Genomic DNA, 20,789 nt, shown 5'->3' with positions numbered 1-20,789 from the left:
CAAATTATATGGAAGCCATATAAATTTTGATATAGTGTTTTACCAGACCATAGTGAAATGAAAACAAAACAAAATTTGGCTCATGTTTTAGATACATTGATTACAGTATATACATTATATATTACATTATGTACAATGTATATATTATATATATGGCTTTAATGTAATTTGTAAAATACATTATAATCAATGTATCTGAAAACATTGAGCCGAATTTTCCTACCATTAAGTGGCATAAATGGATTTTTATCGGTATCTGAATGGAACAGAACCGCTCCTCTCTTTGCTTGTTCTATGTATTTCTAAGCCCCTTCATATACTCTGCTCCTCAGGAGATCATATGTGGAGTAAATATTTGGTTCACAGTCTTTTGTATTTGATGGACCAGTTACATTTTACAAATAAATCAAAGGACATAGAATTTTCTAATTCTTTGAAAATTAAACACGACCTAAAATATAAAGGAAGTATTATGCATGGTTGCTATAAAAATTGGAAAGAACTTAACTCTTAGAATTATTTCCTAAGAACTTTGTAAGCTGGCAACTTTACAATGTCCTTGTTTTTCTGTTTATTTTGTTTGGGTTTTCATTTTGGTAAAAATATCATCACAGACAGCCAATTCCATTCATCAACTGGCATTTAAAGGCGGTTGGACTACTCTATGTTAGAAAGTTATTGAAGGCATAATACTATAACAATGTCTTTAAGTTTTAGTTGTTGAAGAAATATTTAATGATTATACAAAAATTGTCAGCACTACCAGAAAAGATAAATTTTAGTCCAAAAGACAGTGAATTTTTTTTCAAGAAAATACATTTGAAACAACCCTTTCTTCACTACGTTTCTCAGAGAAGACTGTTCTTGGAGAAAGCTCACTATACCATAGAAATGTAACTTAGAGGGATTATGGCCACAAAGCAAATATTTTACTTAGTAGTACAAGCAGGGAGCTACAGCATCACATAGTCACTTTCACACCTACAAAGACTGGCTCTCTGCATTTTTCAGAGCTTGAGCTTGTTTGAGGAAAGAAAACTACTACTCAGTAGAAATTAATAGATTGGAAATCTATACTTAAAGACCACTTCACTAAGTGCAAAACATGTTTGGAATAAAACTAAAGTATATTTGTACAATTTCCATTGAGATTCCAGTAAGAAATTCAGAATTCATCTCAGAATGCCACTTAAGGACACAAAAAGGGAGTATACTTCATTAGACAGTGATTTCTTAACACTGGTTAAAAATTGCTACTACAGTTGACCCTTGAACAACATAGGTTTACACTGCACAGGAACACTTATACATGGATTTTTTAAAAATAAAAATTACATTGAGTGTGCCTGCCTTTCCTGCTTTCCATTCCACTTCCTCCACTTCTGCCTCTGCCATCCCTGAGAAAGCAAGACCAACCCATCCTCTTCTTCCTCTTCCTCAGCCTACTCAATGTGAAGACAATGACAATGAAGACTTTTATGATGATCCACTTCCACATAATGAATAGTAAATATTTTCTCTTCCTTATGATTGTCTTTTCTCTAGTTTCCTTTGTTATAAAAATACAGTATATAATACATATAACATACAAAATATGTGTTCTTTAAATGTTTATTTTTTTATTTCAATAGGTTTTTGGGGAACAGATGGTGTTTGCTTACATGAATTAAGTTCTTTAGTGGTGATTTCTGAGATTTTGGTGTACCCATCATCCAAGCAGGATACACTGTGCCCAGTGTGTAGTTTTTTATTTCTCACTCCCTCCTACCCTTTCCCTCAAGTCCCCAAAGTCCACTGTATTTTTCTTACGACTTTGCATTCTCATAGCTCAGCTCCCACTTATGAGTGAGAACATATGATGTTTGGTTTTCCATTCCTGAGTTACTTCACTTACAACAATGATCTCCAATTTCATCCAGGCTGCTGCGAATTCTACTATTTCATTCCTTTTTCTGACTGAGTAGTATTCCATGGTGTGTGTATACACACACACACACACATATATATATACACACACACACATATATATATACATACACACACACCCCACAGAATATGGTATGTGTGTATATACATATACACACACACACATACACACACCCCATATATATATACACACACCATATATCTATATATATCTGATTCATTCTTTTTGCTTAGTCTTGCCTTGGCTATGTGGGTTCTTTTTCATTTCTGTATGAATTTTAGAATTCATATATTTTTATATATGTGATATATATGTGGATATCACAATTTCTTTATGCAGTTGTTGATTGATGGACATTTGGGTTGATTCCATATTTTTGCAATTATAACTAGCACTGCTATTAACATGCATGTCCAAGTGTTTTTTTTGTATAATGATTTCCTTTATTCTGGGCAGATATCAGGAATCTGGGTATCTGGATCAAATGGTAGTTCTACTTTTAGTTCTTTAAGGAATCTTCACACTGTTTTCCATAGTGATTATACTAGTGTACATTCCCACCAGTAGTGTAAAAGTGTTCCCTTTTCACCATATCCACACCAAAATTTATTATTTTTTACTTTTTTTATTATGTCTATTTTTGCGGGAGTAAGGTTTTTATCTATCCTGTATTACAACTATGGTTTTGCTTCCTAATTCACTGAAAAAATGGAAACAACCGGAAGAGAACTTCTACAGACTCTCCCACCTCCTCTGCCTACCTGCTAGCATTTGACACTGTATTTTCTGCCTTTCTGTCTATTAGACTAGATGCTGAGTTTCATTTCTACTTGTGTTTAGTTAAACCTATTACTTCTCATCTTGTAAAGGACATCGCTGCAACAATTAGTCTCTCTCTATTGCATTATCAATATTTTCCTCTGTATTGGACTGTTTCTATCAGGATACTTCACAACGGATCACTACCTTCTCCTTGAAATGCTTTCTTCCATTGGCTGCGAGAATACTACAGTCTCTTGGTTTTCTTGCTGCTACTCCTGTCTTTCTGTCTTGGTTTTCATTGTTGTCCCTCTTCTTCTTCCCAACCTTGAAAAAAGTTAAGATGCCCCAAGCCTCACTATAGCAAGGAGACAGAATTTCTGTCCTTTTTTATTTTTGCTGACATCTTTTGTTATATCATCTGGTCTTGTGGTTTCAAATTCCATCTACATGTTAACTCACAAACTTACAATTTCATTTCACAGCTGTACCCCAAACTCCAGACCCTGAATTTCAAATGTCTTTGTATCTCCATGTAGACATCCAACAGACAAAAATCAACATATTAGGATTACCATATTAAATACACATTTTAATACAAATTTAATTAGGTGTCCTTTATTTTTATTTGCTAAATCTGGCAACCCTACCACATGTTCAAAGCTGAACTCATTCCACTCCAAAATCTTTCCCAATTCAGGTGATGTCAATTCATCTTTCCAGTCATTTATTCCAGAAATCTTGCAGCCAGCCTTGATTTTTCTGTCTATCACATCTTCCATTTCACATCCAATCCAAATATTGTTGGTTTATCCTTCAAAATATAACCAGAATCAGACCACTTTTCACTGCTTCTGGTGTTCTGCTAATCCCATCCCTTACAACCAAGCCACTCTTACCTTCCTCCAGGATTGCTGCAATGCAACTCCTAATCAGGACCCCTTTAGTGGACCCTTGCCTTCTTATGGTCTAGTCTTAATAGACTCATTCATAAACTAATCCTAGGACTGTGATGAAGATTAAAAGTAGTGTTATAGTGAGTATCCATTTTAAATTGTAGCAGCCTGAGTTATCCTCTTAAAACATAAGTGAAATTGTGCTTAGAGTAAAAGCCACGATTCCTACAATGGAATGACTATAAAGCCCTCCCTGCTTTTTCCTTTCTCACTTTATTTCCCAAATATCTCCTGTCCTCAAGCCTTCTTTACTCCGCCCCTTGAACACATGAGGTAACTTCCTGCCTTAGATCCTTTGCACTAGTGGTTTCTTCTGCGTAGTGTTCTTTCTTCTAATAACTGAAAGATGAACCCCTTCACCTCCCCTTAAATCTTTGCTGTAGTATCATAATATTGTAAAGGGCAATCAAATTATTGTTTAAAATGCTACCTGTTTCCCCTCCTCACAATTTCTCTTTACTTAGACTTATTTCTGTTGTCTGTATTCCCCCATAGAATATAAGATTCACGACTACAGGGATTTTTCTCTCTCTTGGGTTCATTAAGTGTCCTTAGCACCTAGAAGAGTGCTTGGCATGTGGTGGTGATCAATACATATTGAATTAATCAAAATTCAGGCACAGAAAGAGGCAATGAGACCACATTCCTAAGGCAATATACAGAGAGTCTGTTGTAAGTGTCATTTTATCCATTCCTTTCTGGAAGGCACAGACTAGGAGAAATGCACAGATTTTTAAAGTTCTATTTATTTGCTGAGGGACTAGCAGAAACAAAACAATTTCAAAAACATGGGCATTTGAATCACAGAATAAATCAAGCTAATGGAAAGAGCTTCTTAGCTCCTCTGTATGTCACTGCTAGGTCTACTGTTCTAGACATAAAAACAATAGGAAGCTAATGTAACAGAAGTAGTAAAGAATCAACATGAGGATTTTGAACATTTAACTATATTTCAAGTACTATTTAAAATACTTCTACCTGATTCTTCTTTACCTTGACATACAATACATGAAATACATTAGAAACTAACTTCATTTTAAGACAATTTCCTCCACATCTGCTTGCAATATGCATTTTCCTTATTCATAACAATGATATTTGATTGAAAAAATCCAATCCAACATGGAATTTTATATGAGTCTATACATAGCTCAGGTAATATCTAAAATTTAGGTAACATATCAACAGCTAGAAGTTCAATAGATCATAAATTTCCTGATTCTTTTGTTTTTAACTCAATAGAATATTCAACAGATGACTACTGGCATCATTAGAAGGCAGTAATACACTGAAACCACGTTTGCTTAGCCTAGTAAAATAATAAATTGTGCTGTGTTTATCGTTTTGTTTCTAAGGCCAACTGTTGACTTTATTTAATACCCTCTTAACATGCTAATAGCCCCTAATGGTCACATCAGCCATCAGTTAAACAAACCATTATGTTGGGAAAAGAAATTTCAATAAAGGCCATTCACTAATTTGTTGATTGTTAATGGACATTAGCCCATTCAAGACCTTAGCCTAGACATACAGTTTAACTCAGAATCTATTATAGCACTTTCTCCATACAGAGCAAAGAGGCTAATTCAGCATTCTAAGTACCTCTGTTTCCCGAAGACATGCTACTTAGATTTCAATAAGCAAATTAGATGTTTTCAGTCAGCAACATAAAGAACCTGACCAAAAAAATGACTTTCAAATTATATAATTTTCACACAGTTTATGATTAAAGATAAATTTACCAGGGTCGTTTTCTCTTTCTCAAATTAATAAAGGACTATTACAGTTATTTTAGTCTTAGAACCAGTCATTTCTCTCTTAGATTCAAAGTATCCTTTATGATCAAAACACCACATCATTATGCCAGAAAACGAAAGTCAAAAACATTTTATAAATAAGATTTTGCTGTTCACTTCATGCTTGCCTTCACTGACAAGAGTTTAAATTTCTGAAAATGTTTTTGTGCTGCATTTTCAACTAATTTATTTATTAAGTTTTTAAATGGAAACAGGATTTGATGACTGTTTTCAAAAGATTTACTCGAAATCTGATATTGGAAGAGGCAAAGTAATTAATACATAGTCTCTCCGTCTTACAAGATAGGTTCCTTTTCTGTTTCTTTTCACTGTTGAATTATCTTTTTCTGCAATAATTCCAGGACACATATAAAGCTACCCAGAGCCCCTTTACTTCAGTGTGAAGTCAATTACACGTTGACAGACACCAAAGTACACACATGACTGTGGAAAATCATTTAATTGTACTCATATTTTACACAGCTGTCATTCACATTGTCCTAGAATGGGGTAAATAGTGCACAATTAGATTTGTCATGTAATATGAAAGCCAAGCAATGAATCCATTCAAGATTTCACTTTTATCCCCTGTCTTCAAAAACAAGCTGCTGCTTCTTGAACTGTAGCTGAGGTGAGTCTGAAGACTGGCATTCTGAGGGTATTATAACTAAATGTTAAAATAGTTTGCTTTTTGTATACATTTTCATGGTGAGGAGGTTTCAGGTCATAAAATAAGCGAAGATTTAGAAATCAAGTTTCTCAGCTTTGAAATTTGAAGGAATACATTATGGACAGTGTTCTCACAACAAAGAAACATGAGCTCCAAAAAGATTCTCTGCAGGAATGCCATTTAATTACCTCAAAATGTAGAAATGACATGTCCTGGTCATACAATACCGTAATTATTATGATTGGCCTAGAAAGCAGCTTGTATTTGCTCATCTTTAAATGATAATAAAATGTAGTGAAAAATACATTAATGTATTTTATATAAATATCCATATTTATTATATAAACCAAATGATGTGTTCATACTTCAATGGTATTATTTTGTGTCTAAAAATTACAAAAAATATATACTATTCAGTAGCAACACCTACATTTAGTTATTAAACTTGCAAAACTTTTCCTAAAAATTTATTAGGAGGGTAATTAACATGCTTATTTGTTTATTTCAATCTATATACTATACTTTAATTGTACATTATTATTTCATGTGCCATATTGTACTTTTAACATATATTGAACTTTTATATAATATAAACATGTTTTTAATGTTAATATATAAAAGTTCAACATATGATTTCCTGCAAAAATATCAAAATTCCTCAGTCTTCAAGTGTAATAAATACCTGCCACTTTCAATAACTTCCAGCTACTTGGGAGGCTGAGGTGGGAGGATCACTTGATCCCAGGATTTCGCGGTTGCAATTTGCTATAATTGAACTTGTGAATAGTCACTGCACTCCAGCATGGGCAACATAGTGAGACTCTATTCCTTTAAAAAAAAAATAAAGAATTCAGTTAAATAAACATTGTTTAAAATGCAGGTCTTACAGGGTTGCCATGAGAATTAAATATGATGCATAATACAGCAATGTTGATGCTCACTAAATTTTTGGTAGCTTTCTGGAGGTAAAGATAGAACCTAGCTGGTACAAAGTTTAGAGTAAGACAGGATGATTATGTCATATTTTTAAAATGGAATGAGGAATTTTCCAATAATTAACAAAAATAACTCAGTTTTCCAAATCCTGGGGCCGCATTTTCCTCTTATGCTATTATGTCCCATCTGTCATTATATCCCAACCTAACTAACTCTTGGCTGAGGAGTGACAGAATTCCATATCCATATTTTAGTACAACTACATTTATTTTTAATTGACCACAGTATTCAGCTCAGCTACTGCTATATTCCTTAATCCATGGTTCCTTTGAGGGAAGAGTCATGTGTATCCACTTTCACAGTTAGGTTATGTCTGTCATCATCCCTCTCAGACACGCCTGGTATAGCCATTTCTCATTCCAGTCTCTCCTACCTTGTCCTGCATCCTGGGAATGCCAGCCAACTGTATAGTGGCCCTGGAGTCACAGAGGGTTACGTGATGGTGACAAAGATGTGTGTTGGGCTGGGTATACACTTTACCACAAAAACACAACTGGGTAAAAGTTAGAGGAAATTATAGTCATTACTGAAATAAAACAAAATATTACACAAAATGAGAACCAGAACCAATTTCATTATATGAAAACAGAACCAATGTCTATATACAAAATCACAACCAGATTCAGTGTCTGTACACTAACCAGAACCACTGTCTGATGATATGCATTCACTGGGAAAATAATCTAAGTACATTAATGTTCTGTATGAATCACTAGAAGTGTAAGCACCCCATGTAGATGGTCATGCTTTTGCAATACTGTCAAATAACAGAGAAACTCCTTTACTTACGGTTATCTAATGCTGACTCTCATTCTACCTAGGGGTCATAGTCATGTTTGACCTGTTAATCTGCTCACAAGGAAACCAGCTGGGAATGTAGAGTCCATTTTTCATTCCATCATTGATAGTGAGACGATAAGCTGGCAATCACATTTGTTTCTCCTCCACAGGTTCATGACAAAGTCACCATGTTGATCTATCAAATCATGGAATAATTCAGTTGATTGATTGGAAACCATTCATGGATTCATTGGCCTTAAATTGAATTCTTTTACATGAAGAAAATATTTTTAACTAAGAGATGTTTTATTTGAGCCCTCTATAAGCTTAACTGATTAATAAACTACATGCTGAGTTCTGTTGTACTATGAATTCCACCCCAGCCACCATTGTAAGTGGTAAATACAACCACTGGGGGAAAAAGTCAATGACAGATGATGTTATAGTCCAGAACTTGTTACCTAAACAATCCTACAATCTTATCAGTTAATTTTGTATTTACCATAATTATAATCATAGCACCATTTTCCCAAACTAGGAGAGATACCCATAATCAAATCTTTTTAAAGGAAGAATTACATATTGATCATTTTCTTAATTGTGTCTCATTTCAACTTATGTACTTTGGAGCTCACTTATGTGATAGCCTCCCATTCCAATTGAAACTGGCTGATGCTTGGCACATCTTTGTTTATTATTTGCATAAATTTAAGGGGTACAAGTGCAGCTTTATTACATGGTAATATTTTCTAGTGAAGTCTGGGCTTTTAGTGTAAGCATCACTGGAATAATGTATATTGTGCTCATAAGTACTTTCTCATCCCTCATCCCCCTCCTACTCTCTCACTCTCTCAAGTCTCCAATGTCTACAATTCCACACTATGTCCGTGTGTACACTTTATTTAGCTCCCACCTATAAGTGAGAATGTGCAGTATTTGACTTCCCATTTCTGAGTTATTTCGCTTAATATAATTGGCACATATTTTCATATTTGCCCCTAGGTGCACAAGCGGTTCTCTTTTTATAAATGCCTTATGACTATTCTCATTATTTGCTAACTCTTTCTAAATATTCCTTTCATTTTATTCACTCATTTATTCACTCAATAAATGTAATTATATTGGATGAACTGTTATATGCCAGCACTGCTCAAGGTCTTAGGAAATCAGCAGTGACTTCAAATATTGGAATAGCAGGAAAAGCAGAGATTATCGTTTTGAATCATTTCTGGTGTAGAGAAATGGATCCAGCTCTTTTGAATTCTCTTACTTTTCATACATTAAGTTCCTTCACTGATAATTTGATATGCTATTACTATTTCATAAGGAGCTTTCAGGGAACATTTCACCCAGAATATTTCCTAATTTGGTTAAAGAACTCTGATTTCAAAATATTGAAAGGTGATGCTCTTAGAAACAGTATAATGATTGATGGAAAGAAAATGGCATTATAATATTAGTTCTTCCTTTTGCATGTATAAGAAATAGCTAGAAATTACTAAAGTATAATCAGTCTTTTTATTTTTAAACTTGATTATAAAGCCAGTTTTGCCTATAACAATGAAATGAAAAAATATTTCGCATTGCAAAATATAACCATAAATAGACATTATAATCTAAAATACCCAAACCTAGTAGGGTAGAAAGTGGATCATTTTCAGCTGTGGACATACGGGAGAGATCACAAAATGGCAACTCAGGAACAAAAAAAATCCCTCTGGTCTGTATTAGTCCATTATCACACTGCTGTAAAGAACTACCTGAGATTGGGTAATTTATGAAGAAAATAGTTTCAATTGACTCACAGTTCTGTACGCTACACAGGAAGCATGGCTGGGAGGCCTTGGGAAACTTACAATCATGTTGGAATGTGAAAAGGAAACAAACACATCTTTACCATGGCAGAGCAGGAGAAAGAGAGTGAAGGGGGAAGTGACACACACTTTTAAACCATCAGATCTTGGGAGAACTCACTCACTATCACAAGAACAGCAAGGAGGAAATCTGTCCCCATGATCCGATCACCTCCCACCAGGCCCGTCCTCCAATTTGACATGAGATTTGGGCAGGGACACAAATCCAAACCATATAATGGCAAGATGATATATTTTTAATTGCACTTATAAGCTTAATTGAAAATTTTATATAACATTCCAGAATTCTGTCTTTACTTACAGATGAGAAGATCTGGTCTAACAATAGTAGGCCAGATTTCCCATATGGGAATATTCAGTGATCATGAGTGACACCCTGCCCTTTAGGCAGAGTATGCACTTTTCAGATGACCACATTCTTCTCATTCATCATTGCTATGCCCACTATTTGCTTCATTCGTGTTTATTACTTGTTTAATCCCATTGGCATTCATTAGACGTTGTGACATAGGAAGAAGTCAGTGAGTATTGTAATTTCAGTTACTCAAATTAATTCAGGTGAAGAATGGGAGGCTCTCCCAGGTAGCATCCAGTCTGAAAGTTACTCTATTCCTACCCAAGCACAAATAATGATTTTCATATTTCCCAGCATATCTGAGCTGAGACATTTCTGTAAGGAAGTATTAATTACAAAAGCAGTAAACTATAGGAAAGCCAGTCACAAAGTCATTGTACTATCCTAAATGTTCTGTGGGCAATGGTAGGATTTATTTATTCTCAGAAGGGATTCTTTGAAAATCTGTTGTCAGTTCAAACACAAGTGAACAGGTCAAAATGGTTTTGTATGGTCATGCAAACAGCAATGGATAACATGTAACCAGCAAGGGATACAGAAGATAGTCAGCCCAAAACAGCTTTTATAAAGGTGTGGAATGTATGCCAAGCACACTGCCTTTCACATAACAGATCCTCAATAAATAATTTTTGAATAAATGGATAAATGGTTAGATTAGCTAACTAATCAAAAAAAAAATTGCCCCAGAATTCTGAATATGTTTGCAATTCCTTTCAGTGATAATGCTTATCCCCAAGTCAGCATTAACTTTCCTTTTTTTATTTTTTTGAGACAGGATATCACTCTACCCAGGCTGAAGTACAGTGGCATGATCTCGGCTTACTGCACCTCCACCTCCCAGGTTCCAGCAATTCTTGTGCCTCAGCCCTCCGAGTAGTTGGGATTACAGGCATGTGCCACCGTGCCTGGCTAATTTGTGTGTGTGTGTGTGTGTGTGTGTGTGTGTGTGTGTGTGTGTATTAGAAATGGGATTTCACCATGTTGACCAGTCTAGTCTCGAACTCCTAGCCTCAAGTGACCCACCTGCCTTGGCCTCCCTAAGTGTTGTGTGAGCCACTGTGCCTGGCCCTAACTTTCAATTACCATTAAAATCACATTGATGTCTTAGTTGAAATCTGGACGTTCATGCTTTACTTATTTATTAACTTCTTTATGGTTTATTTTATACTAACAGTTAAATTATTTTGAGTCAATCCTTCCTCATTGTCTTTAGAACTTTCCAACCTTGAAAAAGCCATTTGAAAATAACCTACCCACTTTTGATGTTTACAGGCATTATTCTGGAGTACTGGTTGTCAGACCACATAAACAGCATATCTTATTATATGATATCTAATCTGGACATATTCCCATTCGAGTGTAAGTACTAAGCACTTTGATTATACTATAGCCAATCACATTGTGACACTATGAGTAGAAGAAGCAAATAAAATTAAATAGGCTTTTTTGTAGATCGTAGAATGCCAATGTTAAAAGGACTTGTTGTCAGCCTTTGTCTTTCTCAACACTTCTTGGCTGGAAGAGTAGGAATCTCCCACCATGAATCCACCCTCATTCCATTTCTTGGCTGGTGTAGGAAGGAAAGGTGAATCTGGAGGAGTGATTCTGAAGAGATGGAAACCTGAAATGTCACTTTTCTACTGTGTTGGAAGTCCTCTGAAGTGATATTATAGGTCACCCAAGTAAGATCCTGAAATTTCCTCTCCTTTCCTCAATGCTTTGTCATTTGGGGTTTGAAATGATTATCCCAACCACATTATGGTCTCTGGCATGATGCTGAATACAGTTCGCAGTTAACTGAGACCCCTTCTGCTGTGGTTAATCTATAGATACTAAGCTTATTTGATACTGGTGTCTCCTTGCATATTTCTGAGTTTGTGTAGTCCCCTTGGGCAGCGCACTGTCTTCTTCTGCTGTAGTTAGCGATAGATGCTAAGACATTTATTTTCACCCCATTTCATGTTGCACTGAGCCTAGCTGATTTATGACACCTTAGAACCTAATCCAAGGACTTCTTTCTAATCAAGAGGGATCTGTGTGGTCCCACTTCAAAGCATCTCTGATGCTGTAAACACATAGCATTGAGGGATAAATGAGAAGGAAAACAAGTGTCATCAAGAAGCAAGCACAAAATAAAAGTGAACAAAATTGAAAACACAAATAGTAAGTGGTAAGAAGGGCTGAAGTTACTACCTACTGAGTGTTGAGTCATAAGCAGAGCAGACCTGGTATGTGGCTTCTTCAGGGAAGCAGAAACTGCAATTGATCACCATAAATCATATTCCAGTAATTGAAGCAGAATTATTCACACAAGAAAGGGAATAGAAAATGCATCTGCCTGCCACAGCAGAGACTGTGGCCAATATAAAGCTTCAGCCTAAGGAGGTGGGAGGCGGCAGACAAGACTATGAGACCAGGAAGTGACTTAAGCCACCTGTTGATGTAGTCACTAGTTTAGAGACATATAGCTATAGATCTGCCCGGCACTGATGCTAAAAAGAAACCTACCTTGAAAGAACACATTCTTTTAGTAAAATCAAGGTTTGTAAATCCATTCAGATCTGTACCAAAAATTAATCAGCAATATATGAATTTTTTAAGACACTACTTTACACTAATTAAAATGACTTTCTAAAATTTTACTTTAAGTTCTGGGATACAGAAATAACAAGTGTTAATAAGGGTGTGGAGAAATTGGAACCCTTGTGCACTGTTGGTAGAAATGTAAAACGGTGCAGCCACTACAGAAAACAGTATGGCAGATTCTCCAAAAATTAAAAATGGAACTACCATATAATCTATCAGTCTCACTTCTAGGTGTATACCCAAAAGAATTGAAAACAGGGATTCAAACAGATATGTATACACCTATGTTCATAGCAGCATTATTCATACTATTCAAAAAATAAAAGTAACTCAAGTCTCCATTGATGGATGAATAGGCAAAGAAAATTTGGTTTATACATGCAATGAAATATCATTCAACTTAGAAAGGAAGGGAATTCTGACACATGCTTCATAGGAGAACTTTGGCAACGTTAAGCCAAGTGAAATAAAACAGTCACAAAAAGACAAGTACCGAATGAGTCCACGTATATAAGGTACCGAGAGTAGCCAAATTCATAGAGACAGAAAGTCAAATGGTAGTTGCCAGGAACTTGGAAGAGAAAATGAGAAGTTATTCTTTAATGGATATAAAGTTGGGAAGATTTTTTAAAATTCTATAAATGGATATTGGTAATGGTTTAACAATATTTTAAACACCTGAACTTAATGCATTGAATCGTACACTTAAAATTTGTTAAAATGTTAAATTTTAAGCCAGGCACGGTGACTCACACCTGTAAATCCCAGCACTTTGGGAGGCGGAGGCGGGCGGATCACCTGAAGTCAGGAGTTCAAGACGAGCCTGACTAGCATGGAGAAACCCCATCTTCACTAAAAATACAAAATTAGTCGGGCATGGTGGTGTACGCCTGTAATCCCAGCTACTCGGGAGGCTGAGGCAGGAGAATCGCTGGAACCCGGGAGGCGGGGATTGCGGTGAGTCGAGATCGCGCCATTGCACTCCAGCCTGGGCAACAAGAGTGAAACTGCGTCTCAAAAAAAAAAAAAAGTTAAATTTTATACTATGCGTATTTCACCATAATAAAAAAGATGGTAAAACAGTGAACTCAGAGGGGTTCGACAGAATCCTAGAATTTCTTCATCCTTTTTCTCCCAGCAATTGTATTTATTGTTGCTGCTTAGGTTTTGTTTCAATGAGCTTGTATTTCTTTCTTATTAAAATTGGAAATTACATTTTAGGCAGAATTAAAACAGTTAATAAAAGATATACCCAGTGTATTTTCCAATAATCTGGCTTTCTGGATGAGTTTCCTTTATCAGTTTTCAGGATTGCCTGGTGATGTATGAATTTTAGGGAAGAATGAAAATGAAAGTTCACATTAATATCTGATCTCTATAGTGAAAATCAGCTATGGGTTAAAGAAACACTATTCTGAATATTTTCCTACAAATGAGACACATACAGGTACAGTTGGAAATGGGAATGCAAATAATTACCTTGTATTATAAAGTATTGCAGACGAATTATTCCAAAGGAGTTTCACATATGCACAGTAATATTAAGTGGCTTTTTAAAATCTTCTTTTCAGTCAATTACTATGCACTGTGAACAATTTAGGTGGTGCCAGCAGAGAGCACACAGCCATTTAAGCCTTCTCTGTTAGGGATATATTTTCTGGTGTTTGTACCGTATGCATTTATCCCATCTAAGAGCTTGTTCCTCACACCCATTTTCTTTTTTGAGGTAAATCTATTACACTGTACTATTTTCTCCCAGGCAGGAAGACAGGAGATTTGCGCTTTTCCCATGGTGTTTATGCTCCAAGAACTTCTCAACAATTAAGTAGTTATACTATATTGGACTCTTCATTACTTTTTCTTCCCTACTTGCTCAGCCTGACACTGTAGAGACTCATTTTCTTGGAATTTGTATCTTACTTGATTCCCAACTTTCTCTTTTATGACCTGTAATTAATCTGCTTTGAGCCTCAATTTTTCTTTCAGCATTCCTTCATTACCTCTTCTCAGTTTTGAGAACTGATGTAGACCATGTGGAAGCCAAGGGCATCTGTCCATCCAGCAGAACAAGGAAGTGTCCTGCCCCATAATAGTCATCACAAGTGACACAGTGGCTGAAACTATGTCTTTTTCGTGGTGAATGATGCCAATAACAAGTTGTTATGGATGGTGTCAGTAACATCTCTCTAGGAAATCGTGTTCCTTAATTTTCATCTGGCAATTACAAATTGATCTGTTTTTATTTATTTAATTAATGGATCCTCTTTCACATCTCAAGTATTCGCTGGGATACTTCTTGGTACTAGTCCCATTTCCAGAATTCCCTTTGATGATAATGCACAAAAAGCATGGGCAAAGAGGACTGGTGGAAAGAGGGAGTGAAGGAAAAGCATTAGATGAGAGGTGGAGGAGACGGGAAAGGAGGAAGAAAGAATAGATGTGTGGCTTCCATCTTGGGAAAATGACAGCAAGAACTGGATACAGGATCCTAGGTCACGGGATATTCACAACGAAGGGCCAGTAAACCACCTCGATGCCAGGCTAACGGACTTCTCTGCCTTAGTGTCTTGGCAAAGGGAAGTATTTTGCATTAGTTGCCACTAAAAATATTTAATAGTATTGAATTTTGGGAATTATATTATTTATAAATTAAAGCTTATTTGAGAGATCACTGTGGTGACCGTCCCTCTCACTCACTTCCTGGTGTGTTCTTGTGGAAGCAAAAGGAGTAGAATTATAGCTAGCTTGCAGGGAATTGTGCTTAAACTGCTAAATATGGTGTTTCCACTTCTCTCAAGCCCAAAGAGAACGAATATTTGGATGGCTTACTTCATGACCTACATGCTTAAAACATGCTTTTAAAAGCACCAAGCCCTGGCCGGGCGCGGTGGCTCAAGCCTGTAATCCCAGCACTTTGGGAGGCCGAGGCGGGCAGATCACCAGGTCAGGAGATCCAGACCATCATGGCTAACACGGTGAAACCTCGTCTCTACTAAAAATAAAAAAAAAATTAGCCGGGTGTGGTGGCGGGCACCTGTAGTCCCAGCTACTTGGGAGGCTGAGGCAGGAGAATGGCGTGAACCCGGGAGGCGGAGCTTGCCGTGAGCTGAGATGGCGCCACTGCACTCCAGCCCGGGCGACAGAGCAAGACTCCGTCTCAAAAAAAAAAAAAAAAAAAAGTACCGAGCCCTTCCATCACCACACATCCAAAGGTCTACAGGTCTATGTTTCTGGTTTTCTGGAAACAATCTTAAAATACAAATTTTTAAAAATAAATGGATTTATGGCACATATATGAGTATCATCTTCTACATTTACAGAGAAGGGAAGGGAGATGGAGACAAGCTGCTTAGTGCCAACGTAATGCTTTACACCGCCTTATAGTTCGATTCTCCTAAGTCAGAGGTGGGCAATTGTTACTCTATTTGAAAAAAAAAAGTCCTCTGATGGTATTCTTAATGTGATTCCATGTATGAGCTACTTTTCACTTTCTAAAGTTTCCAAAAGCACAACTTCTCTTCAGCTCAAAAATATGTATTTCTCCCATATTTCTTTATCAAATCCAAGCATTTTGTCTGCTTTTTAATCCCTCCCCCTCCTCAAATTTGTGGCTGCAACCTACTTATCCAACCTTATCTTCCAACAGTGTTTGTTTGTTTGTTTGTTTGTTTGTTTTTTAATGAAGAATAAGGCATGTCCCTGGAGAAGAAAAATCTTAATGTAAAATGTTAACACCTATACCCACTTAAGTGTACTGAAGCTACCTCCATGGAGCATATACTAGAGGGATTACACATTATACACATGATGAGGCCACATGTCTAACAAGAAAGAGAAATGGGTTTTGCATTGAAGTCGTTTATTTCTTGTCCACTATGACAGGACGCTGTGAGCCACACAAGTGCCTTTTGGATGTGTCATCCAAAAGGGATCATCTAATATTCCCTTGAGTTCACCAGCCCATCACTAACATGAAAAAAGCAGATGAAACTACGTGTTTGCAGTTATGACGGAGAAGATAGTTTCAGATGTGCCCTGTGGTAACCAAGTGTCAGCGACCCCTATCCAAAAAAAATATTTCCAATTATACTTTTTAAAGAAATGAAATGAAGGTCAGTGAAGTAGCTGCACCTTTCTAAGACTAAACTCAGCTTTTGACTGGATTTATAAAATTGAGAGTATTTATGGCTTTAAACAAAAAAAGCCTGCAGAGAATAAGAGGTGGAGATTTGTTACACTGCTATTACTTTGCAGCTTTTATTATTATATTTCTTCTTAGTTTTATTGAAAATCCATACTTTGTTTGAAAACAGATTTTTTATTAGGTTTTCAATTTATATTAATACTTTCTACCACATTTAAAATATCACAGCATTACATTTCAGCTTTTTTGATTGAGGATAAAAGAGAAAAATATATTCTCTTATAGCTTAAGCATCCATCACATGAAAATTGGCAAACAGTAGAGTATGCAAACATGTAGAAAGTATGTATTGTTCCCACTTTTATAAAAATGTAGTTTTCTTAATACAAAAAAGTATTATGTAAATAAAAGTGTAAATTGATTGAACATGGGTTTTACTAACAATCTATCTCCATCATCTCTGAACATCAACATTTTAAAATATAGCCCCATAGTGAAGTTGATTAGTACCAGAAAGATAGCCAAGGATATAAAGATAATCAAATAAGTAGAGAATAAATTAGAATGCAGATTCTTTGATATAGTTTCGAGAGGTTAAGTAGAAATACAAGAAAAAGAGAAAAATTTAATTCTGGACTACAAAGACGGAACATTAAATTAGGTCAATATGGATACGGGAAAAGGAATGAAAGATAAAAGATGATATGGAAACAAGATCACTCAATGTTCATCTACAAAATGAACCTTGGCATTAGTAGAATAATAAATAGAAGAGATAGAAGAGAAGACAATTCCAGATCAATCTAACCAATACTTGTGTTGCATATAATATGGGAAAATTGTGTATGACCCAAATTTGAATTCAGATTTGTCCTTCTTAAGAAGATCACTACCTAACAGAAGGAATATCAAAAATACATAAGTATTTAAGATTCAAAGAAGAGAATGCTCAATGCTGCTAGGAATAGAACAAATACATATGATGTGGGAAGAGTCGATATAGGGTTAGAAAGTCATATCATAAAGTTTCAGTAGAAAAAGGAAAAGAAGATTGGTCAGAACGCTTTCATTCTAAAATTGTGGAAACTAAGAACCAACAATGTTGGCACCAACATTTTTTGAAGGACATACAGCATTTGGTAGCAATACTGGCTGGCCCAGGAACCTAAGTCTTAATGCCCCCAATACCTCATGCTGTCACTAACCCCAATAGTAAAAATCATACATAATAAAACATACTCAACTACTTTATGGTGATTACTCACATTGTTATTTTGTATTGATAGCACATCAGTAGAATTCGGGATTGCCTCCCCAGCACCAAAGAAAAGATTTAACCATTGTTTTGCTTTTTATAAATACGGTAAGAATTCAGATGCAGGGTAAAATCAGTCAGAAATTTGCCAAGAGTATTGCCCCCTCACTCACTCAAAACTCTTGCATTAAATGGGAAGTTAACAATCCAAAGTACCATGAAGCAAAGTGTTGGACATGGATGTGTAAGGGAAATAAAAATTTTTAATAATGAAGTGCTCAATACAATTTAAGAAACAGAAAAAAATTAGAACAAAATTCATTCCTGAAAATAAAGGAGACAAAGATTGAGTGCTTTTTCTTTCGTTAAATTGTGTTTGCCTGATTCCTTCCTTAGAGATGGTTCTCCTGAGGTGGTGTGGGAGTTAAGGCCCGGAGTTCCCAGGATCATCTCCTTCCCTGCGCCTTCTCAAACCACAGCAGAAGCTCTTGTGACCACGCTCAGGGAGAGCCCTCTTAAGAGCCAAAGCCACAGCCAGGAAAATCAGGGTGCAGGATATTTGCCTCTGACTCTATCCCCTTCTCAACCCTTTCTTCTTCTTTTTTTTTTTTTTTTTTTCCTTTTTGGCCCGACTCTCTTGCTTTCAGTCTCCAATACCATCCCAAAGTCTGTGGCATGTCTCTGAGGAGTCAGTGATTTTTACTGTGAATATTCTCAGTTTTTGACCTATCCTGGGAGACTATTTTCAGAGGACCCCAAGAAAAGAAACCCAAAAAACCGTAATTTTTCATAATGCATGATACTGGGATGAGAAAGAAAATTCTGCCCTCTGTGTACTTCAGAGAAGAGGTCTTCAAACATTTGTTTTCATATATCCTTTTTTAAAAAATTAAAATCTGTGACTCTCATATGTATTTCTAAACTGAGAGTCAAACATTTACACAAGACTAAATACTTGTGAAGTATGTAATCTCTAACATATTGAAACTTTATAAATTTGAAATATAACATTTCCAAATTTCTTAATAGTAATTTGACACCCACCATCATTCATTGAAAAATACATGAGAAGGGTCTTCTTAATGGTCAAAAACGTAACATTATTCATTTTTCTACTTATACTTTAATTATTATTCTGCTTTTCCCAAAGAATTTTTCCTAGTGTAATATATTTTGTGCTTTAATATTTATTGTTATTCAAGCTATCACACTTCCCTGCATACATACACACACACTCACACATACAAACACACACACACATCAAAGTGTTTCTAACAATTTTATTTTTATTTATTTTTATATTTGGAGACTCAAAAGCTCTAAGTGTTAAAAAGAAAAAGACTTTTCACAGTATTATAAGTATTACTAATGCATTATTGGCTAAAACGTGATAAATATACTTAATAGATAATAATTAAACATAAGAAAATTTTATTGGAAATGTATTTCTTAATGAGGTATATAAAGCTTTCAATCTTCAATCAGTATTTGTAACCATGATTAAATACTACTCATTGATAAAAAAAAAAAGAGAGAGAGGATTTAGCATCAATTCAACTCTTATTTTTATGCATATAAGCACTTGGTTACATAAACAATTTAATGGGGAGGAAAGAAGAAGGAATTTTGCTATAATAATGGCTCTCAGTTTATTGAGAGTTACCTAACAAAGTCACAGGGCTAACAAATCATTTGGATCCTCCTTCAATTCTGTTGGAAGCAAAGAATTTGAATGAAATTCACTTGCAAATTACTTTGTTACTAAGCAATTAAAATTATTTGTATATTTCCATCTGTATCAATGTTTTCAATGATACTTTTCAATGATACTTTTATATGACGTCCCAACAGTTTTTACATAGCAAGAAATGCACCACAGTATGATCCTTTCTTTTCCAAAGTAGGAGAAAGATGGGAAGGGGCCATCGGCATAACCTCATGCTTATTTGCAGGCAGTTAGTTGCAGAAGGGAATATACAGAGAACTTGAGTATCTGGAAGTTAATTCCCTCAAAAGTCCCAGTACATCTGTACCTCTTAGAAGATGTTTGTGATCCTCCAGAGGTACTTACATCCCAGCATGAAAACCACTGCCATTTAGTATCATTTAACAAATGGAAAGGATATAAAATTTGACTTTCATTTTTCTAACTTCCCCATTTTTTACTTGTAGTAGTCCTTTTATTTTCCTTAGGATGCCGGGAGCCACAAAATCCCTTCTCCTGCCCTTTCTTTCTATTGGGAAAATACATAAAACTCATTTATTTTAAAGGATGATGATTGATAATAGTCTGAAATGGTACCTTTTACACTAGAATTTATGGATTTCTGTATTAACAGGTATCAACAACTTAATATTAGGGGAATGGGGCCGGGTGTGGTGGCTCACGCCTGTAATCCCCGCTCATTGGGAGACTGAGGGGGGTGGATCACGAAGTCAGGAGATCGAGACCATCCTGGCCAACATGGTGAAACCCCATCTCTACTAAAAATACAAAACTTAGCTGGGTGTGATGGTACATGCCAGCTACTTGGGAGACTGAGGCAGGAGAATCGCTTGAACCCAGGAAGCAGAGGTTGCAGTAAGCCGAGATCGTGCCACTGCACTCCAGCCTGGCGACATAGTGAGACTCCGTCTCAAAAATTAAAAAAAAAATAATAAATAAATAAATAAATAAATAAATAGAAAAGA

The sequence above is a fragment of the Rhinopithecus bieti genome, unplaced genomic scaffold (assembly GCF_001698545.2).
Source record: "Rhinopithecus bieti isolate Rb0 unplaced genomic scaffold, ASM169854v2 scaffold_26504, whole genome shotgun sequence".
NCBI classification, from domain to species: domain Eukaryota; kingdom Metazoa; phylum Chordata; class Mammalia; order Primates; family Cercopithecidae; genus Rhinopithecus; species Rhinopithecus bieti.
The sequence above is the reverse complement of the archived record's forward strand: the minus strand, read 5'-3'. Positions refer to the sequence as shown.